This window comes from Sus scrofa, chromosome 9, assembly GCF_054392235.1.
Source record: "Sus scrofa isolate SSC_HxYL_T2T_F1_AM1 chromosome 9, Sscrofa_HxYL_maternal_Yorkshire_Landrace_v2.0, whole genome shotgun sequence".
In the NCBI taxonomy this organism is placed as follows: Eukaryota; Metazoa; Chordata; class Mammalia; order Artiodactyla; family Suidae; genus Sus; species Sus scrofa.
Genome location: NC_139391.1, coordinates 58,864,921 through 58,892,602, shown reverse-complemented (window position 1 = coordinate 58,892,602; position 27,682 = coordinate 58,864,921). Strand labels below are relative to the sequence as shown.

At 43.0% G+C, this 27,682-nt stretch overlaps 1 protein-coding gene across 5 annotated transcripts in view; it reads right to left on the bottom strand.

Annotated features, from left to right (window-relative positions):
• Positions 1 to 27,682, bottom strand: part of NTM (neurotrimin) — a 1,001,303-nt gene that overhangs the window by 350,395 nt on the left and 623,226 nt on the right. The gene's annotated exons all lie outside the window — the stretch shown is intronic.

Sequence of the window (27,682 nt, the reverse complement as noted above, 5' to 3'; positions counted from 1 at the left end):
AAACATACTGAAACCCCAGAGTTATCTGACTAATACTTAGTACATGAGCACTTTTCTGATCCTACAAATGAGGTAAAAAATTATCAAGAATCAATTTCTTTGATGTCATGTATAACTACTGTAATTTCATTCTATGAAGAGTAAGTTCAATACATTGCAAAGACTTGATAAGGACAAATCGCTAAATACACTGCTGTTGATTTTTTAAAATCAAATGATAAAACATAGATGAAAGTGTTTTATAAACTACAAATTGCTGTGTTGATATGTGAGTTGATACCAATTTGTCAATTAGTATGGTTTTGAGCAGCTTCTCTTTATTAGATACCATGCTGGGAATAACATGAGGCACATAACACAGAACTAATTTCAGAGGAATTTTAGTCCAAAATATTGTAAAAGGATACCAGCGACAGCATATTCAGTAACGTATCTCAATAACCAATCTTAAGTACCAAAAAACTCTGTCGCATCAATTAAAACAAACAAAAAATGGTGTAGAATGTTCCAGCCTCACCATATCTTAGTTAATAGGGTCAGGAAGGTGATGTCTCCTGTTTTATTTCATGTTTATATATCTTAGTTTATCATTCCAAAATAAGCCAACTTCATTACAATAGGCTTAAAATAAAGAAATGCATATTAAGGATTTTGGTACTATGATGTAGTGGTTGAGAACCTACTTAGAATAGGGGGGTTTAGTTAGAAGCCTTCTCGGTGGAGCACTTTTTGCCTAAGCCCAGCTGACTAGCTGCTTCTGCTGGCAATCAATTCATCAGACCCAGAAAACTGTTAAAATGAAGGTACAGGGCAAGGAGTCACATGTATCTGATTCTCTAGAGAATCCCTGATTTAAATGGATGAGGCATCTTCCATTTTCCTGACTTGGGGAGAACACCTGATCTCGGGCAAGAGAGGTAATGACAAAACCCATAAACCTACCTCACGATGTCTGGGAGCATCATTCACACAGAATGCTTTCGCAAAGAAAAGCCATTGCCAATCAATATGTCATCAGGCCACAAGGTATAGCTCCATTTTAACTCCCAGATCCCATCTCAAGATGGAAGGAGAAGGTTGGTTTGGCATGGAAATGCTATAAAATTTGGTTGTGATGATCGTTGTACAACTATAAATGTAATTGAGCAATAATAAAAAAAAAAGATGGAAGGAGAAGGCAATGTTGTCTCCCCAGAATGCCCAGCATCAAGCCAAGGAGGAAGAACACCAATGCAAACATATGCTCCTCAAGGGTACACATCACACTGGAGATGTCTCTATGTTTCCAGTGCTGACATTTAACTAGTGCTCAGTAATTACTTCCTAAGTATAGTAATAAATTGACTGATGTATAGAGTATCCAATTGAATAAAGCAAGACATTAGAGTATCTTGATTTTTCAGTCTGATGATAAAATGTCAAGTATCTGGATTATTTGATAGAAGCCTAAACTATGTAGGTACTATTGCCTGAATGGGTGTAATCTGTATTGCAGGGTTTTCCTTATGCCCAACCCATCATTCCAGACATAGCCCAAAGGCCATGTCCTCATTAAAGTATGGGAATGCCTATTAAGGCTCAGTGGGTTGTGAACCCGACTATGTCCATGAGGATGTGGCTTTGATCCCCGGCCTCGCTCAGTGGGTTAAGGATCCAGGGTTGCCGTAAGCTGTGGTGTAGGTCACAGATGCAGCTTAGATCTTGTGTTGCTGTGACTGTGGTGCAGGCCAGCAGCTACAGCTCTGATTGGACCCCTAGCCTAGGAACTTCCATATGCTTCAAGTAGAGCCACACACACACAAAAAAAAGTTTTCCCTACCTCTCAGCATGTGGTCTAGGGCTCCAGCCCCTTTCAACACTGGGTAACATGACAAGAGTAGGTATTTTCAATTTCTGCTTTGCACGCCATATGTCTTGCTGCAAAAACGCTGTAATGGGTCTAAATCAAATTAACAAATAGGGTAGGCTGGGATAGGATGTAATAGGAAAAAAAATGGAATGGAATGGGATAGAAGGAATGGAATGGAATGGAATAGAATGGAATAGAATAGAACAGAATGGAACAGAACAGAACAGAATAGAATGTAATAGAATAGAATAGAACAGAATGGAATAGGTAAAATAGAATAGATAGAATGACTAAAAATAGAATATTTTAGAAAAATTCACACACAGTAAATACGTCCATGTGTCTATGTGTGTGCAGGCACACATATGAGTGCTTGTCTTACGATGTTACAATTAAAAGGTGTTTATTTTATTTTATTTTATTTTATTTTTGGCCACTGCTGCAGCATGGAAGGTTCCAGGCCAGGGATGGAACTCGTGCTACAGCAGTGACAAGGCTGGATCCTTAACCTACTAAGCCACCAGGGAACGCTAGAAACTGTTTATTTCTATGGGTGGATATAAAGAAGTTTGTAAATCACTGGCATGGATTTTAAGAAAGCCAGATAGATGTGAGTAATATCTTGTGCCCACCACTTGTAACTTCGGACAAATGACTGCTTTTGAGAGTTTCGATTTCCTCATCTGTAAAATGGGAGATTTGTCATGTATTTTTTAGGATTATTACTATATGAATTAAAATAATGTAAAACAGGAGTTCGTGTCGTGGCTCAGCGGTTAACGAATCCGACTAAGAATCATGAGGTTGCGGGTTCGATCGCTGGCCTTGCTCAGTGGGTTAAGGATCCAGCATTGCCGTGAGCTGTGGTGTAGGTCACAGACACGGTTCAGATCCCTCTGATGTAGCTCTGGTGTAGGCTGGCGGCTACAGCTCTGGTTAGACCCCTAGTCTGGGAATTTCCATATGCTGCAGGTGCAGCCCTAGAAAAAAACAACAACAAAAAAAATGTAAAACGAAGTTGATTTGGCATAATAGGGCTTTAGGAAAAGTTAGTTCTCTCCTCTTTCTTCTTATTTACCTTGGTTAACACTGCTGCATTTTAAGATAATTAGTATATAATCATTTTTGCCTTCTAACTATGTGGATATGTGTCAGATTTCTGCTGACTAGAACTTAAGTTTCTTAAGAGCAAGGCATAAGAATAATTTATTAATTCAATGACTACTTATTGAATTCCTCTTTTTTTTTCTGCTTTTTTCCTTTTTATTTTGAACCCCTTTTACAGTCAGACACCATTCTAGGAAGCAGGAAGGGAGATGTAAACACAAACAATAAAAAGTCCTGGACTTCAAGGAGCTTTAATTCTAGAAGAGGAGAAAGAAACAAAGAAAAACAAAGACTTAAATAATATGCTAGTTGCAAACATGTTAAAGAAAACATGAAAGCACAGGTGAAGGGTGGAATGTATAAGACGGGGGAATTGTGATTTGAGATAGAATGGCCAGGAAAGGTCTCACTCTGCTGAAGTTATCTATGTTTGTGTCCCTTATACTCACAACACAACAAGTGTTTCATTAACTAAGCAGCCATGCGAAAGAATGAAACTGGACCCCAGCTTACACATGGTATACAAATATCAACTCAAAATAGATTAAAGACATAAGCAGAAGACTAGAAATCACAAATCCCCTAGAAGAAAACACAGGGGGTAAACTCCTTGACATAGTCTTGACAATGAGTTATTCGTTCCGACACAAAAAGTAAAGGCGACAAAAGTAAAAATAAATGAGATCACATCAAACCGAAAAGCTTCCACAGAGGAAAGGAGACTACCCACAAAATGCAAAGGCAGCCTATAAAATGGAGAAAATCTTTGCAAATCACATATTTTATAAGGAGTTAATATTTAAAAATGAAGTACTCATATTACTCAAAAACAAACAAAACAGTAACCCAATTAAAACATGGGCAAAGGATTTGAACAGACTTTTTTTTTTATATTTGTCTACATTTTTATTTTTTTATCCTTTTATTTTTTATATAATGATTTTTATTTTTTTCCATTACAGCTGGTTTACAGTGTTCTGTCAATTTTCTACCGTATAGCATGGTGACCCAGTTATATATACACATATACATTCTTTTTTCTCCCATTATCATGCTCCATCATAAGTGACTAGACATGGTTCCCTATGCTACACAGCAGGATCTCATTGCTTATCCATTCCAAAGGCAATAGTTTGCATCTATTAACCCCAAATTCCCAGTCCATTCCACTCCCTCCCCCTCCCCTTTGGCAACCACAAGTCTGTTCTCCAAGTCCATGACTTTCTTTTCTGTGGAAAGGTTCATTTGTGCCCTATATTAGATTCCAGATATAAGTGATATCATATGGTATTTGTCTTTCTCTTTCAGACTGACTTCACTGAGTATAAGAGTGAACAGACATTTTTTAAAAGGAGACATTAGGAGTTCCTGTTGTGGCGCAGCAGTTAACGAATCCGATTAGGAACCATGAGGTTGCAGGTTTGATCCCTGGCCTAGTTCAGTGTGTTAAAGATCCTGTGTTGCCGTGAGCTGTGGTGTAGGTTGCAGATAAGGCTCGGATCTGACATTGCTGTGGCTGTGGCATTGGCCAGTGGCCACAGCTCCGATTAGACCCCTAGCCTGGGAACCTCCTTATGCCACAGATGCGACCCTAAAAAAATAAATAAATAAATAAATAAAAGCAGACATTAGCATTGGCCGAAAGGTACATTAAAAGGTGCCCAACATCATTAACCATCAGAGAAATACAAATACAAAAACAGATACAAACACAAAATTCAAAGCCACAATGAGATATCACCTCACACGTGATAGGAAGGCTATTATCAAAAACAAGAGATAGCAAATGCTGACGAGGATGTGGAGAAAAGGGAACCCTGGTGCACTGTTGATGGGAATATAAGCTGGTATGATCACTATGGAAAGCAGCATCTAGATTCCTCATGAAATTAGAAATAGGGCCACCATATGATGCAGCAATCCCCACAGGCAAAGGAAATCATCTGGAAGAAGTCTCTTCACTCCCATGTTCATTTAGCCTCATTCGCAATGGCCAAGGTATGGAAACAACCTAAGTGCCTGTGGATAGCCAACTGCATCAAGAATATGTGCAGCACAGGGAACTATATCTAGTCCCTTGTGATGGAACATGATGGAGGATAATCTGAGAAAAAGAATATGTATGAATATATATGTATATATGAATATATATGTATACACATATATATGAATGTGTGTGTGTGTATATATATGACTGGGTCACTTCACTGTGAAACAGTGAAGAAAGTAGAAATTGAAAGAACACTGTAAACCGGCTATAATGGAAAAAATAAAAATCATTTAAAAAAAGAATATGTGCAATATAGAAAATTCTGTCATTTGGGACAGTGTGGATGAACTCGGAAGGCATTATGCCATGTGTAACAGCCACACAGAGAAAAATAAGTACTGCATGGTATCACTTAGATAGAGAATTTAAAAATAATAATAAAACAAACAAAATTTCATAGAAACAGAGTCAAAAAGTAGTTGCAGGGGCTAGGGGAGGAGGTGGTGGGAGAAAGAGGCAGAAGTTGGGAAAAAGGTATAAGTTTTAGCTACAGGATGAATAAGGTCTGAGGATCTATTGTATAATTGGTGACTATAGTTGAGAACACTGTATTATTTAGCTGAAATCTGCTGAGAGAACAATTTAACTGCTCCCATCAAAAAAAATAAATAAAAACAAACAAACTAATATGTGAGGGAAGGGATACGATAACTGCTAATTAACTCAACGGGGAGAATCCTTTCACAATGGATATATACCTCGAATCATCTCATCCTATACCTTAAACATCTTACAATTTTATTTGTCAATAATAGCTCAGTAGAGCTGGGAAAAAGTTAACCAACTGGAAAAATAAAGTGAATGGAAGGTAAAAGAAGCAAAAATTATATAACAAGTTAGAAATAGAAGGGAACAAAGCTGGTCCCTTAGCATTCTTTCTGGAGCCTGAAAAAGGACTTAAAATCGGGGGAGAGAAAAATCAGATTTGTGTGAAAAGCAAATTTAAAGGCAGGTATGATTAAGGATGAGGCCAAATGCATCAGAGCAGGTGACTTTCCTCCAATTTTGGCTATGCTAGTTTATCTTCATAGCCATCATGGGCATGTCCCTGGGGCCTTTGTCTTGCAAGGCTAAAGGACCTGGCAGGGTGGAGGTTTCAACTCTGAAACAGCTTCCAAGAGACCAGATAGGGTGCTTTGGGAAATAGTGTAGATCTCCTGAGAGATGTTCTCAATTCAAAGAAAAATGAATCCCAAAGAGATTCAGTATCATTTAGTCCAAAAGCGGGTCAGATTTCAAAGGTCCCAAACTCAGAGGAGAAGTAACTATGCATAGTGACTCATTGATTTCATGTTTATTAAGTGCTTTCTGGGTACTGGGAATACCGTTTGGAGTGGGAGGGAGCTGAAGAGAACTAACACCAAGGATTTCAGATGTACCATGTCATCATCATAGGCCCTTTATACAGCCTGTCCTTACAACAACCACATCCCATGGGTTCTTCTAAGAGAGACCTCTTTTAAGAGGAGACCAAAGCATGCTGTCTTCTCTTCTTGGGCACTTCACTGGATGATCTTTCCAGTCATGCCTGCATGTGCATGTGTGATGCTGTGACTGGGTCCTACCAGATAGAATGAGGGTAGAAGGGATGTGAACAATTTCCCAGGCCTGCCCTCTAAAGCCTCCTTCATATCCTTTATGAGCCAGAAGTCCATGCCCACTGCAACCCTGGACATCCCATATTAAATGGAGAAGTCCTCCTAAGGCAGCATCTTGTGGGACCCCAAGAGACACCACCTTGTAACTGGGTAGTCTAAGGCACTACCAAGACACAACTACCAGCACGACCATGGATAGTCACTGCTTTCTATCTCCAATTCTCCTCTTTTCCAAATCCCCAAATTCCCAAATTTGTGAAGGTTCTCCCCTGCAATCCATCAAAAAGAATGTTGAGTAGTTCCTGCTGTGGCTCAGTGACTAATGAACCCTACTAGTACCCATGAAGACATGAGTTCAATCCCTGGCCTTATTCAGTGTGTTAAGGATCCGGCATTGCCATGGGCTGTGGTATAGGTGGAAGATGGGGCTCAGATCCCGCATCGCTGTAGCTGTGGCGTAGGATGGCAGCTGTAGCTCCTGTTTGACCCCTAGCCTGGGAACCTCCATATGCCGTGGGTGTGGCCCTAAAAAGACTATAGACCAAAAAAAAATGTTGAAATAAGGGACGGCAATCTTTATCATTTTGGCAATCTTTGGAGTCTTGGGTCACTTCTCCACGAAAATCCATGTCTGGTCATGAAGAGAAGAGTAAACATGACCCAGTGACCTTGGACTTTGAGCTAGATGCATGAGTTGAGTTGAGTTTTGAGTCGCCCTATCCTGGGGCTTGTGTGTATTCTCACTATGTGGAGAAGGGTGCAAATGGATTTGATGGAAATATCATAGCTATGATTGTTAGCCATCCACCAAAACCCATTGCTCGCTTTTTCTTGGCTTTGGGTTAGATTCCCTTCCTCAGACTCGGCATTCAGGTAGAACAAATGACTGCATTTTAGCCAAAGGAATGTGAAGAAAAAAGATATGTAGGTGACACCATGATCTCCAAGAACCCCTACTGCATGTTCCTCTGTGCTCTCCGCCCTGCATTGGCCTAGAGGGTGACTTTGGATGTCATGTGCTCCTGGGAACAGAGCTTTGTCAGCCTGGGTCCCTGGAGCAGCGCTTCCTTCCTCACCAACCATCAGAAACAGTCATTTAAGACTGGGAACAAGACATAGACTTATATCCAGGTAACTCAGCAACGTATTTTTTTAAAATAGTACATACAGTATGATCCCTCCATTTTACAGATATGACAATGAGGCTCGGATAACTTGTTACACAATTTAGAGAGATGATGCATGCTCAAATCTCTGTCTGCCCAGCTCCAGCATCTCCTTTCAATGGACTCCAAGGTCATCCAGCAATGGAAGACACACTAACTATCAGTCATTAAGAAAGGGACCTATTAGGTCAAGATAAACCAACCTTTCCCTACCTTCCGAAATTAGGTAGATTTGTTTTTGTTCCTAGTCTAGGGCATGGTTTTTCTTCCACATAGCATTACTGAAAAAAAATGTTTTTTTCTGAATCCCTAAGAAAGCAGGCAGGACTCAGTGTGCAAAAGCAGATTCTGGGCGGGCCCTGCAGGCTAATGAAAGAGCCCCCCTCCTCGCAGTGGCTGATTCCATAGGGATTCTTTCAGTAAATGAAAACCATAAGCCATTTGATCCTGAAAGTTTTTCTGCAGAAAGGCAAGATCAGGTCCTTTCTTTGCCTTAAATCTTGCCTTGATTAAATCAGCTTTTTTTTCCCCCCTTAGTGAGTTTCCAAAGCACTAAGTTACTAACAAGAACAGGTTTTAATAGGGTCCTAGATTTGAAAGCCATAGGAAACACAGCCTGGGTCCTTTATGGTGTGAAATGAATAAAAGAACCCAAATCATTGCTTTTTAAAACCATCTATGGAAGAATCATAATAATTCCCCCCTTTATTCCACCCTCCCTTCCTTTCATTTTATGTCCCCAGTGTTGCTTACTTTAAAGGGCACATACTAAACAAGCAGAAACTCTGCTTTGCCCAAGAGAGCGTCCTGTCTGGAAGGACTGCGTCCTCTGGGCAGGTCCTCTTAGGTGGCCTCAGCTGCTCCTGCAGTTGGAGAAGCAGTTGTACCTGCTGCATGTCCCTCCCTGCCTCCGCTTCCCCACCTTCTATGCCTTTGCCCCTCCTTCTCATCCTCCAGCTCATTTTCTTTTTCCTGTTCCTTCCCTCTCTTTGCACTCTCACTTCCTGCGCCTCCTGTTACTGCTGTTAACAAAGAAACCCCACATTGGTGAGCACTGCAAACCTCTCTCCTGTTAGGGCAAGTTCCTGAATATAAACAACAACAACAAAGAAGACCCCCTTTGCCTGTAATGGTGCTGGTTCTGCCCGGGGCCAGCTGTCCTTGGTAAGTGTCTCAAAGCCTTCTTAGGCAGATGGGCAGTCTCTGACATAATTTCAAGCTGCAATGTGTGGGACATTATTTCCTCTCCAAAGCCCTAGAGCACAGGCAGAGTGATCTGAAATGAACAATTTTCAAACCCAATCCTAGTACAGAAATATTGGATGTTCTAACAGGAGAAAAGAATAAAGGATGCCATGTATCCTCTCTCGTCCTCCCTTGCCACTGAGACACGGCAGAGGTGCTGGGGAACACAGGCTAAGCAGAATATTTCCATGAAAGCATTTCATTTTAATTGCTTAAATAGCTTCATGCCAAAAATGATCCCTTGGGACAGTAATATGTGCCTGCAGGGAGATGAATCAAGACCACTCCAGCCTGTGGTGGGGAGAGAGCAAAGGAGTGACTACAAGGGGCTTCCGTGGCTACCCAGAGAGCCACGTGGTCCTTCAGAGCCAGGGCGGGCTTCCCAGGTGGGAAAAGTGTGCCTATGTAACACCCCTGCAACCTGGAACAACTTTACTCTGCTCTTCTCCAAGCCTCAACAGATAGCCTTTAAAAATGTGGAGGGAAAAAAAAAATGCTGAACACTGCTAACCTGCCCAAATTGTTCAGGAGTGGTCCCCCTAACTTTATGGCTGAAGTCACACTTACTGAATGTTCTACCTACCAAAGTTCATCTTCCTACCTATGTCACAACAGATAGAGGCAAGGAGGGACAGATGAGGTTGTAAAACAATCCAGTCCAGTTATTTTAACTTACTGTACACACACACAGGCGCACTCACTACCCATCCAAACTGCAGAACAGTAAAATCCACTCTAAGACGGAGAGGTTTGTAGAACAAAGGACTTCCCAGCAGTGATACAGGTTCTGATTCCAGCTCTAGCACTTACACACACATGGGGCTACTTGCAAATTAACTCCTGCTCCACTTTGCCCCCACAACCCCCGTAATTTGCATATGTCTGCTATAGAATTGATCACACTGGACAGTAGCCATTTGTTGAGTGTCTTAAGGCTCACAATCAAAGCTTTTTCTATTAATACACTGAGGGCTCACACAATGCTTGGCACATAGTAGGTGTTCATTAAATACTCGGGAATTAGAATAATACATAAAACAATGGTGTTGTATCCAGGTTCTTTTTTAGAGTACGGTGAAAACTCACTATTTCTATATAGAACACTATAAAATTTGAGTAATTATCCACTTACTATTTTTATTTTTTTTTAAATGGGAGTATAGTTGATTTACAATATTATGTTAAAAAATAATGTATATATGTATATGCGACTGGGTCACCTTGCTGTACAGTAGGAAACTGACAGAACTCTGTACGTTATAATTGAAAAAAATAAAAATCATTAAAAAAACCAAAAATACCAATCTTGTGTCAGTTTCATGTATACAACAAAGCAATTCGTGTATATATATATATATATATATCCTCTTTTATTCTTTTCCATTATAGGTTATTACAAGATATTGAATATAGTCCCCTGTGTTAGACAGTAAATCCTTGTTGTTTATCGATTTTAAATACAGTAGCATGTATTTGTTAATCCCAAACTCCTAATTTATCCCTCCCCTACCCCCTTTCCCCTTTGGTAACTATAAGTTATTTTCTGTTTGTGAGTCTGTTTCTGTTTTGTAAATAAGTTCATTTGTATCATATTTCAGATTGCACATACAAGTGATATCACGTGACATTTGTCTTTTTCTGTCTGACTTCACTTAGTATGATAATCTCTAGGTCCATCCATGTTGCTGCAAAGGGCATTATTTCACTGTTTTTATGGCTGATTGGTATTCCATTGTGTATATGTACCACATCTTCTTAATCCATTCTTCTGTCATGGACATTTAGGTTGCTTCCATGTCTTGGCTCTTGTTAACAGTGCTGCTGTGCACGTTTCTTTTTGAATTAGAGTTTTCATCTTTTCAGGATAGATTCCCAGGAGTGGGATTGCTGGATCATATGGTAAACTCATTTTTTAAAATAATTATTTTTTGCAAATTCTATAGGTAAGCCATCATAAAACAATTCTGGGAGTTTAGAGGAGATCAATAGAGATTATCCAACTCTGTTTCCTGCTTTTAATTAAAATTTCCATTTTCAAATAGGAATTTGGCAAACAGACATTGATTATAACTACCAGGACCTGAAGCACTGCCACTTAGGTTGAACGTGACTTCACAGGACAGTCCAACTTCTCTGGGGATCTATAGGGAGATATTAAATTTAATGTACTCAACATGCAAGACATCACTTTGCCAAAAACTTACCTACTGTTAAAGATCTGGCTACCAAACCAGTATAAATTATCAATTCCTCTTTCAAAAATACATTGATGGGAGTTCCCATCGTGGCGCAGCGGAGGCGAGTCCGACTGGGGACCATGGGGTTCGAGTTCGATCCCTGGCTTCACTCAGTGGGTTAAGAATCCGGTGTTGCCATGGGCTGTGGTATAGGTTGAAGACGTGGCTCAGATCTGTGAAGATTCGGCTCAGATCCTGCGTTGCTGTGGCTCTGGTGTAGGCCGGTGGCTACAGCTCCGACTGGACCCCTAGCCTGGGAACCTCCATCTGCCTCAGGTATGGCCCTCATAAGGCAAAAGACCAAAAAAAAAAAAAAAAAAGCATTGAGGGCGTTCTCTTCATGGCTCAGGGGAAACGAATCTGACTAGCATCCATGAGGACGCAGGTTCAATCCCTGACCTAATTCAGTGGGTTAAGGATCCAGCGTTGCTGTGGATATACTGTAGGCCAGCAGCTACAGCTATAATTCGATCCCTAGCCTGGGAACCTCCATATGCTGCGGGTGTGGCCCTAAAAAACAAAAAACAAACAAAAAATACATTAAGTAACTCAGGTACCCAAGCAGTCTAATAACACTTCAACTCCCTCTTGACTTCCACTCCCTCTGCTTTTCTACCATCCTTTTTTTCTTTCAATTAACTTTAAAACTATGGTCCAGGTGCTCTCCCCGAGCAGCAAGCAATTAATTGGTGTATATGAGTGAGGAGCAGTTTGCATCTGACTCAGTTTACTTGGCAACAGTAAATTTATAAAGCTACCTTTCCGTCACCACCTGCTTGTCTGTATTCATTAGTATGTGCAAATAGCCATGAGTTCCTTGTACAGAATGGCCCTACATAGTCACAAAGGGCCATTATCATTAATTGCCATGTTGTAATTAGATGTCACCCGTTCCATTATCATATCCACAGATTTTTGAATGTCTTACAGCGCCTGACAGTAAAATACTGTCAAAAGTGAATGTCAAATAGCCTTCAAAGTCATACCCCACTCTGGGCAGAAAGAATGACATCTAAGTGCCTGCCGACCCCTGGCCACTTTGGAGTTAAGAATGAGGCAAATGTCTCTCAAATGGCTTCAAACAATAACCCCTTATTGGATTATCAGACAATGAATTAATGGCCAGAGAGAGCCCGCCTGATCATGTCTTAATTAAGCAGGGAGGCCAAGAGGGCTCTATAACTCCCTTTCATTGCCTCTCCATAACTCTTTGGGGCACACTCCACGTTGGCCAGAGATTTGCCCAGTTCCTAATGTCAACAGAGCAAAACACTTAAATCACTAGCGAGAGGGGTGAATGAGCTCTGGTACCTTGAAACCTTAAGAAATCACGACGCCAAACTGCTAACAATGCCGTCACACACTCCCTTTGATTTCCAACTCAGCCTTAGCTGTCCTAATACCTAAAATGAGCGTGCCCTACCTCTTCTTTCATCAGGGAGATGGATCGATCAAGTGCCTGGTAAGCAAACCCGGGCACAGTAAGGAGTCTCATACTCAGTTTTTGACTTTCAGTGTTTCTGTGCACAGCAGGGACAACACAGAATAAGACGGCAACCTGCCCATGGACTTCAGGAAATACTAAAAAGAATATATCTGAAAAGCCCAGAGAGCTTCCCAGATTCAGGAGTCCTATATCTGTTTCTAATAGCATCACCCCAAACAGGGGAGGGGACCTACTCTTTGAGCCTCAAAATCCCCACTTGAAAAATGAGACCAGAACCCTGACAAGATTCATGTTTCCTAAACCACATTCTGGGGCACTTGATGGCCCCCAAAGTTAATAGGTGTTTCCGATGAAAGGGTTCCCCAGTCAGCGACACTCAAGTATACAGGTGGAAAAACTAGGTCAAACATGCATTCATGCATCTCAAAACCAAAGGAGCCCGCACAGCCTTCCTTGCACTAGTATGCACCGCAATTCCCCAGGCTCCAGTTATATAAGCAACATCTGAAAACTTAATCAACTAAAGACACCCGTTTTGATAGGGTATGTGTGAGTCCAGGTTGGGATCCAATACCAGGGAAATTAGGGTTGTGGACTTATGCCATGGAGTCCAGGGGTTCTACTGGAGGGGCCTCTGGAACAGACTGGGCAGAGCAGGAAGCACGACAAAACTCATCTGCTTCTTAGTCACTGCAAAGCTACTGTTTTTTCCTTCTCGTTTTGTCTATTTGCTTTCATTTCTTTCTTTTTTTTGGTCTTCCATGGCATTTGGAAGTTCCCAGGATAGGGGTTGAATCGGACGTACAGCTGCAGGGCCCACACCACAGCCACAGCAACGCCAGATCCCAGCCACGTCTGTGACCTACACCACAGCTCATGGCAAGGCTGGATCCTTAACCCACTGATCGAGGCCAGGGATCGAACCTGCGTCATCATGGATACTAGTTGGGTTTGTTACCGCTGAGCCACGACAGGAACTCTCTAATGCAACCTTTTTATCTCAACTGAATAACTGACACGTGCACTCATTCTTAGCATTCCAGAAGTTCCATGAAGCCTGACGTCACACGTCCTCTCTTTTCCTTCTGACCCAGAGCCCTTGAGGAAGAACCTCCTCTTTGGACAGCCCTCTAGCTGTGCCCACCCCAGTCCTTCCTGGGTCTGTAAATAATTTGGGCAACTTTCTCTTCTCCTCAGCTCATGACTGATTTTCTCCATAAATTATGCCGGGTTGTTCTTGCATATCAGAGGCCATATTATGTTGCATCATTAACTGAGATGGAGATTTATCGCCCCCTCCCCTTTTTTTCTCCCTGAAAGCAGCTCCCTTTTTATTGGGTGACAAAGATCTGCCCTTAAGATCTTCATTGGACATCATATTTTTATAAGACCTAGTCGAAAGAAGCAAAACCTCCTGTTTCTGATTTTAAGATCCCAGCCCTTCCTGGATATATTTTCCAAGCCATGAACTATGTCAGACAAGCACAACAGTCAAATGGCTTTATATGTTCAGAACTAAGAGGAAACCTGTCAATGCACTGGCAAGACCTGGAAACCAAAACACTTTTTCCTTCACATGAGGGAAGCAATTTTTCAAGAACGCTAGCATTTGCATTGTCTAGGACTATAGGAAACAGGTGCATCTGCCTCGTCAGTGGGGCCCACTCTGAGGACAGTGAAAACACACAGAACTATCTGGCAGGGGGAGAATGGCCCTTGCGTGATGCACACCTGCTCCCTGTTTGCAAGACAGGAGGAGCAGAGGCTCCTGGGAAACTTGGCCACATAGCACGTGAGGAGACAAAAGCACGGCACTGAAGGTGTATGGTGAGAAACCGCTAAGCTTAGTTGGCTTTTCTTCTTCCATTAAAAATGCAGCCAACTGGAGTTCCCATCATGGCTCATCGGAAACGAATCTGACTAGCATCCATGAGGACGCAAGTTCGATCCCTGGCCTTGCTCAGTGGGTTAAAGATCCAGTGTTGCTGTAAGCTGTGATGTGGGTCACAGACGCGGCTCGGATCTGGCATTCCTGAGGCTGTGACATAGGCCAGCAGCTATTCCGCCATTCCCCAACTCCACCAAACATCGGTGGTGAACGGGCTGGCAGAGAACAATCAACATGCTTCTGAAAGATGGGAGCCGGGGCCTCTGTGTGTGACACGCCAAAGAGGTTTGATTTTCAATATGCATGTCTGCATAGAAAGCGTCCAGTGGATGCAGCTGACATTTATCTTCCGCAGCCAGGACCAGGGGGCTGGTCACTCCTGTGCTCAGGAGTGGAAGTAAATGTCAGCAGAGATTAGTGGCCGTGTGCTGCCCACACACGTGGCTACTTTCATTCCCAGTGTTTTCCTCATGCTGCTCTTCATTAAGGAAACAGTTGTGAGAAATTTAACGTACCTGTGCTCCAGAGGGAGCAGAAGGATGGAAACGAGGGCTGTGCTATCATGTGACCATTTTTGCAGGAATGTTTTTCCATGCAAAATGCTACTCCCTGTCCTTCTTTGTTTTCCTCTGCAAATCAGAAACAGAGGCATGAGGAAGACTTCGACTCCTGAGACTGTGCCCTCTGACTATAGACCCCTGGAGCTCCAGCGAGGATACTGGACATGGTTATTTACACTAATAATTGTGATGTGGTTGATCCTCAGGCGGATGGGGGAAGGGGTGACTCCGAAGCATCCTTGGGAATTATCTCATGCTCACCAGTGTGCACACCTTGCAGAGTCACAAACAGAAATCAGGAAGCAAGAAAGAATGTGGAATGCTGAATGGATCGGCTGATTCCTCAGGATAGATAATGAGAAGAGAACCATGAAAACTGTGACGGGTAAAAGGCAGCTTGCAGGTCAGGGCTGACTGAGGGCTGTCCAGGAGACTGGACTCCCTTCCACAGGACTGACTGGCAGTGGAGACCAAAAAGGCACAATTCTGATCAGAAACACTCATCTCCTCCACTCACAAGCCTGCCCAACCTGCTTTTACTGCTTCAACATTATCCCATTCTAGCTTCAACTTTATCCCATTCTAAATAGATCGAAAGCTGAATTAAACTGCAGTCAAGATTTTCCAAATTAAAAAAAAAAAACAAAAAAAGTCAGCAATTAACCCTCACCAACCACCCGTTTGAAATACAACTACAGGCCACTTAGTTATTTCTGCAAAGGTATCGAGACCCCCTGGACACAGGCCAGCCCCCCTGAGGCTGCCTGGCGGCTAATGCTGGAGGCAGGTGACTCTGACCAGGTGGCCATGGGGTCCCCAACCGAGTGCGTCTGTTCCTGAGCCTGTGCAGGGCACACTGCAAAGCTCTCCACAATAAAGGACAATTCCAGGCAGAACTTTTCCCTCTTCCTGGTGGCCACAGAGACTCCAGTTCCATTTCAGACCCACTCCCCTCTGACCCTCTTGCTTTGGAGTGCTACAGCAGAAAGCTGATGACCCTCCAGCCCAACTGCACCTCCTTTCGCAGGAAGGGACACTTGAGAAGAGATATTCACAGGGATTCTGACTGAAACAGCACAAAACAGCACCAGTCTTGAGGCAGGTGGCAAATGTTCCAGTGTGTGGGCTATGGGCCAGCTACACGCACGCTCCCATACTCACCTCTCCACAAGCCCTGCCGGGTGGCTCCACTGATGACATGTGTATTCATGTAGGGATCCAGGTGATTTCAGCTTCTATGATCTGCACAATTTATTTTTCTTAATTTTGTGTAGTTTAACCGAAGGGACCAGACTTTCCCTAAGAAAGAAAATTCCTTATTTGTTCTTACCAATTACCTGTAGATAGTACAGAAGGCAGGAAGAAGCGGGAAGAAACCAGGGGCAAGGAATTATATGATCTGAATATTTTCGAAGGCATAAAGCAAATAAGATGGGAAAAAAATGATCACAAAAAAACGCATGAGTGTATTTCAACCATGCCAAATGGGCCTTAATATTTGGGCCTATCCCACATATCCACGATTATAGCACTAGTCACAACAGCCAAGACATGGAAACAACCTAAACGTCTACTGACAGATGAATGGATTAAGAAGATGTGGTACACATAGACGATAGAATACTATTCAGCCACACAAAAGAATGAAATAATGCTATTTGTAACAACATAGATGCAACTAGAGATTTTCATACTAAGGGCAGTAAATCAGACAGAGAAAGACAAATACCATATGATATCACTTATATGTGGAATCTAAAACACAGCACAAACGAATCTATCTACAACACAGAAACAGACTCACAAAGAGAACAGACTTCTGGTTGCTAAGGCTGAGCAGGTTGAGGGTAGGAAGGGAGTGGGATGGACTGGCTGGGAGTTTGGGGTTAGTAGATGCAAACCATTACATTTAGAATGGATAACCAAAGTCCTACTGTACAGCACAGGAAATTCTAGTATCTTGGGATAGAACATGATGAAAGATAATATGAGAAAAAGAATGTATATGTAAGTATGACTAGGTCACTTTGCTGTAGAGCAAAAGTTGGCACAACATTGTAAATCAACAATACTTTAATAAAAATAAGCAAACAAAGAAAAAACATCCAAGCTTAGAAAACATCCCCGGGTTCAAAGAGTCTGCATTTATTTATACTTTTTGTTGGGCAAGATTAATTTTATATACATATATATATATATATATATAAAATTTTGTCTTTTTAGGGCCTCACCCATGACATATGGAGGTTCCCAGGCTAGGGGTCCAATCAGAGGTGCAGCTGCTAGCCTACACCACAGTCACAGCAACCCGGGATCTGAGCCACATCTGCGACCTACACCACAGCTCATGGCAATGACTGATCCTAACCCACTGAGAGAGGCCATGGATCGAACCTGTGTCCTCATGGATGCTAGTCAGATTTGTTTCTGCTGAGCCAGGACAGGAAGTCCAATAATAAATATTTTTATGTTTGGTCCAAAACAAAACAAAACAAAACAAAACAAAAAAGATCAGATGACATGTCTGAGTAACATCTGCTCCCCATGTCAACATGGGGAGACCCTATGAGGAGCCGATGAGGTAATCAGGACTAGGGCTCAGAAGACACAGTCCTGGATGCTCTGGAAAATGCATGATACGCTGTGGCCTTCTCTAACATTTAAACTGCCTCCAACTGTGTCTTCTCTCCCCATCTAAGCTGGAGAGTTCTGCAGGTTAGACCAACAACACTGGTACCTCAAATTTGTGCTATGTTACAAACATGCCAGGCTTTGCATGCATGTCACCTCACTGAATTCTCACAAAAACTCTATGAGAAACATAGTAACTTGGGGATGAGAAAACTAAAGCAAAGAGCATTTTCGTGACCTGTCAAGCGCAGGTCCTTACTTGACAGGGTCAATAGGCAAGCCTGGACAGTCTGACCAAAAGTTTCAGTTACATCTTTTACTCTGTTTCCACATTGTACCTTTCATGCATGTTTCAGACATTAGACTGTGATCATGGAAGATATTAAATCAATACTTGCTGAATTAACGAACGTGAGGCCAAAAGACATGAATTCACATGTCAATGATGAACCCGTAAAGGCTGATCATCGTTCAAGTCACTTACACGACAAATATCCTGGGATACCAAAGCAGGTGTAAAAGGATTCTTCCATGTCTTGTAATGTTCGGTTTTGATTTGCGGTTTTCCTGTTTTTTAAGTATGTTAACCCCTTCCTATATCTTATAGTCATATAGGCTCAAACATATCATTAAAATAAAAAAAGAATCTATATTTTCTTACTTTCCTTCCCCACATTGTATGATTTTGATGTCTTTTTTTTTAACATCTTCATGTTTGATCTGTATGCTGGCTTATTTAAGTGATTGCTTTCCAATTGTGGTTTCCTCCATCCTAATTCTTCTTACTTGTTTTTCATTTAGAGAAGCCCTTTCAGTATTTCTTTTAGAATGGGTTTAGTACTGCTGTACTCTTTTAGCTTTTGTTTGTTAGAGAAATTCTTTATTTCCCCACGCCGTACAGTAGAAAATTGACAGAACACTGTAAACCAGCTATAATGGAAAAAATAAAAATCATATTTAAAAAAAAAGAATATTGGTAGGGGTAGAGAAAAAATAAATATTGGTAGGGTAAAAAAAAAAAAAAAGGATTCTTATCTTAAGGGCAGTAGGCTAGGAGTTCCCACTGTGACCCAGTGGGTTTAAAAATCTGACTGCAGGGGCTCGGGTCACTGTGGAGGTGTGGGTTGGATCCCAGGGCCTGTGTAGTGGGTTAAAGGATCAGTATTGAAGCAGCTGTGGCAGAGGTTGCAACTATGGCCAGCATTCAATCCCAGGCCCAGGAACTTCCATATGCTGCCGGTGTAGCCATGATTTTCTCTTTAAGCAGTAGGTAAATATGTCTAGGATAAGTAAAAAGTTATCACACATGTTTTTATCACAATCCATCCATGCATCTATTTTTCATTAACTCAAGTATGCCTCAAATGCCTACTTTGTGCTAGTCACTCTTCTAAACAGTGCAAGAAGCAAAAGAACAAGGCATATCGCTCTTGCCCTAAAGAGCTCACCACTGTGGAATGAAGGGACAAGTCTGGATGCTTCACAGGAGAAGCACCAACGAAGGCTCCAAAGTGGTCCCTTGGATGGTGAGGGCTGAACTGAGTCCACTGCTGTGGAGTAAGGGCTGAGTGGGAGTCCCCACATTCAGACCTCACTCTAGGCTTTGGAACTTCCACAGTTACCAGCAGTGTCTTGTGTTCAATGCTCTCCTCTGCATTCCACTGGAAGGACTCAGTGAGCCAAAGGGATGAGACGGGATATAAGAGGTGGCCTTTTTTCTTCACTCCCCTTTCACGTCATCAGCCCACTGACATAATTAGGGATGGGAACAGAGGGATGAGGTAGCCCTGGCCAGGGGAGCACTCTCTGGGGAACATGCATTCTTTTTTTTTTTTTGTCTTTTTGGGGCCGCACCTGTAGCACATGAAGGTTCCCAGGATAGGGGTCGAATCGGAGCTGTAGCCACTGGCCTACACTACAGCCACAGCAACACCAGATCCGAGCCACATCTGCCACCTACACCACAGTTAACGGCAACACTGGATGCTTAACCCACTGAGCAAGGCCAGGGATTGAACCTGTGTCCTCACATATCCGCTGAGTCCTGATGGGAACTTCCAGGCAGTTCTTTTTAATGAACGTAGAACCGTTCCCAGGGCCTGAGGTCCCAGCAGACTAGTAAGTACATAGTATTTATTTTGTTCATTTGGTTGCTATTGGTTTATCTGTCTGATTATCTATTGGTGTAAATTGTTTCATTTTAGTGCACAACACTTTAGACCTCTCTGAATGAGATGGGTTCAAAATGACTCACCAACTCCAACTGACAAACTCCACATGATAAAGATGATCGCAATTACTCCAAGAGTGCACACACGTCATTCTACTTAGGTGTCCTTCCATTTGGAATGATAAGGGGACACGGTTAAGTGGCATTCTATCTTTGCCCTTAAAAACCTCCCAATTAACTGCCCCTGTCATGAGGCTTGGGAACGTACACAAAACCAAAAGATGCACCAGTGCTGCAGTTCCTAGAGGTTTACAGTCAAAAAATGGCGGGAGAAAATACCGCACAAGTCCTTTGGTCCAGGACAGCTCCTGAGAATCTTATGGAAACCACAAGAGCTGTACCATGCACTCTGTCAGTGCAGGTGGGCAGAAAAACAATGGGAGGATCTAGGAAGAAACACAGTCAGAGAGTTAAGTGAGGCTAGCATAATACCACAGAATGGTACAGACCCAGAAACAAGCGAAAAGGGAACAGACAAGAGAACTCAGAAAAATAACACAGCACATGGAGGAACTCAACAAAGAAACAGTAGCCCCACCAGGAAATGGGAATGACTGTTTAGTAGATGGTGCTGGAAAATTGGTTTACAACATGGGGAAAAACAAAGCTAGATTCCTACCTATTGTTATACTGAGGTTATACCATACTACGTTAAGGTGGATTTCATGTTAATTACCTCTATGGGAAAGGTGATATTATAAACCTAAGAAAAAAATTACTTGTTTTCATTGTAAAAAAAAAAAAGCCAAACAAACAAAAACAAACCAAAACAACAACAACAAAAATATAGAACTTACTTTTGCAAGGTAATGTTCTTTACAAATTTAAAATCATTTAGTACCAAAGTTCTATAAAGAAGGTAACTTTAATATACCCATTTTTTGAGATCGACAAGCCTCCTTTCGGGAATGGCAGTGTGCTATGATTGAGGAATATGATACACTCAACTCCCAGCCACCCTGCACCCCTGGTGTAAATATTGAAGAGTAGGGAGTTCCCTTCATTGCTCAACAGTTGACAGACCCAACTAAGATCCATGAGGATGTGGGTTCGATCCCTGGCCTTGCTCAGTGGGTTAAGGATCCAGCGTTGCTGTGAGCTGTGGGCAGGTCGCAGATGTGGCTCAGATCCGGAGTTGCTGTGGCTCTGGCATAGGCCGGCAGCTGTAGCTCTGATTAGACCCCTAGCCTGGGAACCTCCATATGCCACAAGTGCAGCCCTAAAAAGCAGACATATATATATAGAAGAGTAATGAGAGGAGAAGGTAAGGTGCCACTTGGCAATGATCATCAATAACACTATTTTGCATATTTGGAAGCTGCTAAGAAAGTAGATCTTAAAAGTTCTCACCACAAGAAAAGAAATGTGTAACCATGCCTGGTGATGGGTGTTCCCTGGACTTATTCTGGTGATCACTTTGCAATATATACATATTTCAAATCATGATGCCGTCCACCTAGAACGAATATAATGTTATGTCCATTATACCTCAATAAGAAAAATAAAAGAATAATGAGTGGTACAAGGGATGGATAATGAGGTGAGAGCCCAGGAGGAAGAACTGGAATGCCACTTGTGGCCAAAGGAATAGTCAGGTTGAAATGTTGCTCACTCCTCAAGGTGGGACAACAAGCATTTAAAACACCGAGGAGTCCTGGGAACTGGGAGCAAACGTGACTCTGAGGGAGCAGTTAAGCAGCCTGGAGAGGGACAGATAAAGTCTGCAGAAGAGGGGTGATGACATGAGGCATGACAGATGAATGACAACTGGGGTGAACAAACTGGCGGATCCATGCGGAGTCAGATTTGACTCTGTGCAGAACTGGACAGAGGCTCAGAGGAAATGAACCTCACTCCAGGCTCACTGGCAGTGAGAACATGGAAGCAGACAGGAAACACACAATTGAATCTCATGACCGACACAAGCAGGGCTAAGTAAAACACAAGGAACCCAGAGCCATGATGAGTGTGTTTTAGCACCGGCCTTCTTGACCTGGATGCATGAGGACAGTTAGGATCTGGTTGTCATAAGGTGTGAGTGAAGCTTCCACCTGCATTACTCTCATGGCCTTTGTGTATGAATTACCATCTTTCTTTCCTTATGGTATGAAAACATAGACTGAGGAGAAAGAAGAGAGGGTTGCCTGGGGTGAGAGAGAAAAGTCTGCCTACAGAGCAAGTTATCATCTTCAAAATGTACAGAGTGTCCATTCTTTGTAGTGCTTGAAATTAGACATAATAGGAGCACTTCAGAGGCTTGGTCCTGTCCAGGCTGTAAAGGACTTCTACTCACCTCCTATGTCACTAAACCCCAAACAATGAGTGCCTGACATCTATTATGTGGCTCTAATCCATAGTAAAAAACCTAGAAGACTCACCCTGACCCTCTCCAGCCTCTCCAAAGCCATCAGATTAAAGGACCCTGCTCTCCAGAGTCCACGGCCAAATGGTGTAGGTTAAGAAGACATAGTTTTGAATAATTAGAGAAAAGCATGAACAAGTACATAGATCTCACACAGAGCACAAGGCGAAAAGAATGGAGGTGAATTGAGGTCAGGAAGACAAAAACTATGAAAGGTCCTAGAGAACGTGGCCTGCCTCCAACCACTGTCCCCTCTCAGGGAACCCAACCAAGACAGCTGGGTACTGACTTCGCTCCTGATGAAATACCCCTTGCAAAGACTTTGGCCTTTGTCCTGCTATTTCTTAAGCAGGCTACCACCCAAATGGAACACGGAATGAGTCTTATTCTGTTTTTCATCTTGAATTGCATACTAATTGATTTTTAAAAGCCCCGCTGCTGTACTGCCATGGCCCTGTAATTAACTGTATTTGATCACAATGTTTCGGGGACAGAGGGGATGTCTCCTAGCCTGCCAACAAACACATCCATCAGGTGGGTCTCCAAGATCACTGGTCTTCATCAGACACAAAATTCAGTATGAGAAACGATCAGCAGGGAAAGAGTAACTGGCATTTGACCACCAGAGGGGCCACGTGAACTCCCTCCATGAGCCTGGAGCCTGTTTGTGCAGGCACATCTGTGCATGGTGGCAGAGGCTGGCCATACCGTAGCTCTTCCATTTTCAAGAAACAAGTGTGAAGCATGGTACTGAAGCCTTCAATGCACATGGTGGACCTGAAGATGCTCCAGACTTCAAGGCCCAGGATAGTCAGCGTCTGGTCCTTCTGTTTGCAGATGGCAAGTGCTGTGGAAAAGCAGCCCTCAGCTTGCAGACTGGTGGGATTCCTGGTTCCGTTTCTCTGCGACATGAGCAAGTCACTGCACCTGGTTAGGCCTTACTTTCTCTGTTCTCAGTACAAAGAGGGAAACAGCCCTTATTTATGTCACAGGATCATTGTGGTTTGTCACTGTGATGAAGTATATAAAAGTGATTTGATGCATTCCTGCCATGGTAAAGTGGGTAAAGAATCTGACTACAGCAGTTTGGGTCACTGCAGAAGCATGGGTTCGATCCCTGACCAGGCACCATGGGTTAGAAGATCTGGCATTGCTACAAGCCGTGGCATAGGTCTCAGCCGCAGCTCAGATTCAATCTCTGGCCCAGGAACTTCCACATGCCATGGGTGTGGCCATTTATAAAAAGGGGGATGATTTTAAAACACGAAGCATTCTTCTTGGTCAAATACCAGTTAGCAGGTGCTAGGCACAGGGTTTGCACCACACTGTGTTATGTTTAACCTAGTCATCTATCAGATGGTGTGACTGCCATCATTTAACGGCCAGGGGACTTAGCAACTGTAGCAATTCCGTCTTTCTATCCGAGTGGACTCAGATCTCTCTGTCTCACCAATTCTCTCCCAGATTCTGAATGTGCTAAACAGTTAATGGAAAGAGCTGGCTTCCCAGGCTCCTCAGAAACTGGCTTTCTGAAATACTGAAAACGCTGTCTCTATTTGCCTTTCCCACTGCTGTCAGCTATGCCCCCAGGAAGCAAAATATTATAAACCATAGCCATGTCTCAGGCAGTTAAGAGAGAGAGAGAAAACACAAACCCCCCCCCCTTTTTTTTAAGGCTTAAATTATGTTTTCTTTTCTATTGATCTGGTGATTTCTGTTTTGAACTGGGTGAAAGGAAAATTGTGTTTCTCCGTCTCTTTCCTTCTTCCTTTCATCTCCCCACTTTCCCGCTCCCCTCCATCCCTACTGCTCCAGTCCTCATTACCCCTTCACATGGCCATCGTACCAGCCTCCCTACTGCTCCTGCCCAGGGCCTTCCCAAGGGACCACCAGAGTCGCATCTGTATAAAACAGGCAAACAGAAACAGCAACAGAACAAACCCCATTGAGATTTTGTCACTCTTATTCTCCAAAAATATCAATAACTCCCCATCGACCAAAAATAAAGCCTCCTGCCTAGACCTCTTCCATAAGGTCCAGCCTCTTTCTTTTTTTAATGAATTTTATTACATTAACAGTTGTACAATGATCATCACAACCCAATATTGTAGCATTTCCATCCCAAACCCCCAGCCCATCCCCCCACCCCCAACCTGTCTCTTTTGGGAAACCATACATTTTTCAAAGTTTGTGAGTCAGTATCTGTTCTGCAAAGAAGTTCATTGTGTCCTTTTTTTAGATTCCACATGTAAATGATAGCATTTGATGTTGGTGTCTCACTATCTGACTAACTTCACTTAGCATGATAATTTCTAGGTCCGCCCATGTTGCTGCAAAAGCCATTCTTTCTTTCTTTTTAATGGCTGAGTAATATTCCATTGTGTTTATGTACCACATCTTCTTTATCTACTCCTCTGTTGATGGACATTCAGGTTGCTTCCATGTCTTGGCTATTGTATATGGTGCTGCAATGAACACTGGGGTACCTCAGTCTCTTTCTATTTACCTGTCCACCTGACATCTCCACGTGATGTCTAATGGTCATCTTATCATGCACAAAATAACTCCAAATCCTTTCCAACAAACTCGAGCAGCCCTCAATATTTCCCACACATTAACTTGGACAGCAACCCTAGAGGTACCCCTGATGTCTCTGTTTTCTCTCACACTCTGTGTCTAACCCATCAGCACATCTCATTGGCTCCCCTTCTAAACATCCAGAATCTGGCTCTGGGTACCACTGCCCACTGAAGCCACCTTCCTTACCATCCTCCTCCCTAACCTCACATCTTCCCCTACACAGAGCCAGAATAATCATTTTCAGATGTACGCTGTCCCTCTGCCCCAAACCGTCCAGTGCTCCCTATTCTCTCAAGGCCAGGCATGATCTGGATTGAAGTCCCCTCTGTGACCTCCAGCCCCACCCCAAGCATTGCAGGCACCCTTGCCACACTGGTCTTCTGCCCTAGAGTCCTCAAAAAGCCTGTTCCCTCTGCCTGGAATTCATTCCTAGACAAAAATGTCAATCATCCCATCAGCTCTTCCAAGATGCACCTCACTATCACCCTCCTAATGATTTACCCCATATATCTACTCAGGCCTGTTCCTGTATCTCATCCTACTACACTGTCTTTTTTGCACCAATAATCATGCATCCTGTATCATTTATTTATGTACTAAGTGTATGACCTGCCTCTCTTCCCTAGAATGCAAGATCCACAAGGCAGGTGTTCCATCTGCTGTCACATCCTTCGCCCCTTTGGTGATGCCCAGCCATGGTAGCCACTCAAAAGATACTTGTTGAACGAATGAACGAATGAATGAATGCAAGCCCCATTCTGTTTTATCGACCACTCTTCTCTGATGTCTAGTATCTAACTAGAATGAATTACTTGTCATTCTTTCGTCACACACTCAGCCTCAAACACACTTCCTTCCACCACCATCCCCGGAAAAATACAATTTATTCTTCTAGATGCAGCTCCAACACCATTCCCCCCACTCTTGCTTCCTTCCTCCATTGCTCCCTCCCTCCACACCTCCTCCCTGCCTGCCTCCACCTCTTCCCTCTTTCTACAAACACCTTAGCATAGTTTATGCAGGAGGTACAATGTTAGACATGGTAGATTAAAAATATCGGGCACAGTGCCACCTTTAATTAGCTTACAGTTCACTAAAGATTTCTTCAACGCCCCTGTATGAATAAATCACTCTTAGGCTTCGCTTTGCGGGTGGCCACCTGGGATGGTGAAAAGAACACCCAGCTTTTTAAGGGTCCTAAGAAACAGAGTGCATATTCTCGCTCCACCATAGATCAGTGGGTTTACTCACGACACTCAAACTTTCCAAGCTCATATATCTGTATGTTTAGCATGACAATGATAATTCCACCTTGAAGTGTTGGTTGACAATGTAACTAAATAATAATGAATAAGCCTATGCAGCATACCATATAATATATAATGCTATAATAAGACAAATGAAACGGAATCATATCAGGTGCCCTTGCAGCCCAGAGTTGACATTCAAGCCTGAAGCTCCTCCCCCTTCCCTCCAAGGCCCCCGCAGTGAGATAACTCCTGTATCATGAGCTTATTTTACTGGCCTCACTCTATAAGGCATTTAGTTGCCTGTTTCCCAGGAGATGGGAGCTCCTCGAGATCTCCCCTGAGTATAGAGATTTGCATGCCGTTGACTTCAATTCATGAGAGCTAAGAAACAGTCTTCTTTCCTTTCCTGTCTTTCCCGCACTTGTCCTTGTGCTTCTATATCCTTCCAGGAGTCCTCCTTCCTTGCCAAACCTTTTTCCATCACTTCATTCTTCATTCCATGCTACCTAAAAATTCTTTCTCTCCCACTCCACACACTCCCCCACTCCCCGGTACCCACCCCCCCTCCCCTCCCCATCACTGCCTCACACACCCCGTTCTCCTGTTCCTGAGGTTACAGCACAATCTCGCCTTCCCTCTCCTCTTGATCATCACTCTCTGTCAGGCTCCTGTCCTCTCAGACTGGCCAGGGGAAGTTTTATTGATCTCTCCGTAATGCCCCAGTGCCTCTGAAGGTTAAGGTCAACAAGAGTAAAGCATCCTGCTGAACCACAAAACCTAAACTCGACTTCGGTATGCGGGGGTATCAATTATTCAGAGCCGTCAGATCACAGGCCACTCTCCATCTGGTGAGGCTGCGTGGGAAAAGGAGGATGATCGCAGGGAAGGTGAGTGTGGGGGAGACCCGCATAACCAACCAGCTACAGCTCACAGCCCAGGGAGCTCCGGCAGCGCTGCCAGGAGGCAGATGGCAACGTGAGGTCTGCCACTGGTCCTGGGAAAGGCTATGCCTCATAGGATCCCCTAACAAAGAGAGGCCACTAAGGAAGCGATTAGCATCCAAACAGTCTTCTGGGCTTTGAATCATGTTCTCTCTTTTAACGCGTAGCTGGCCCCCTGAATAATGAGGTACCTGGGGTCTATGGGTCCTACATAAATCAAAATGAACTTGGAGAAGAGTTGGTTTTGCCTGTCATTTCCACTCTGCCCCAGCTTACTTTGCTGACCTTTTAAAGGCTCCTGTGCCGTTTCAACAATATAGGTATAGAGCATTGTACTTGAAAATATACAGGAAACATGTAATTGTAATGCATACATGTAAGGATAACCTGACCCCCTTGCTGTACAGTGGGAAAATAAAAAAATTATAAAAAAAAGAAAAGAAAATATACAGGAAACAAAGGACTGTGAATTAGACATCTGGGGAACCTTACGCGTTCCCGAGGAACATGTGCCTTAGAATAAATGACCCATCAAAGTAGA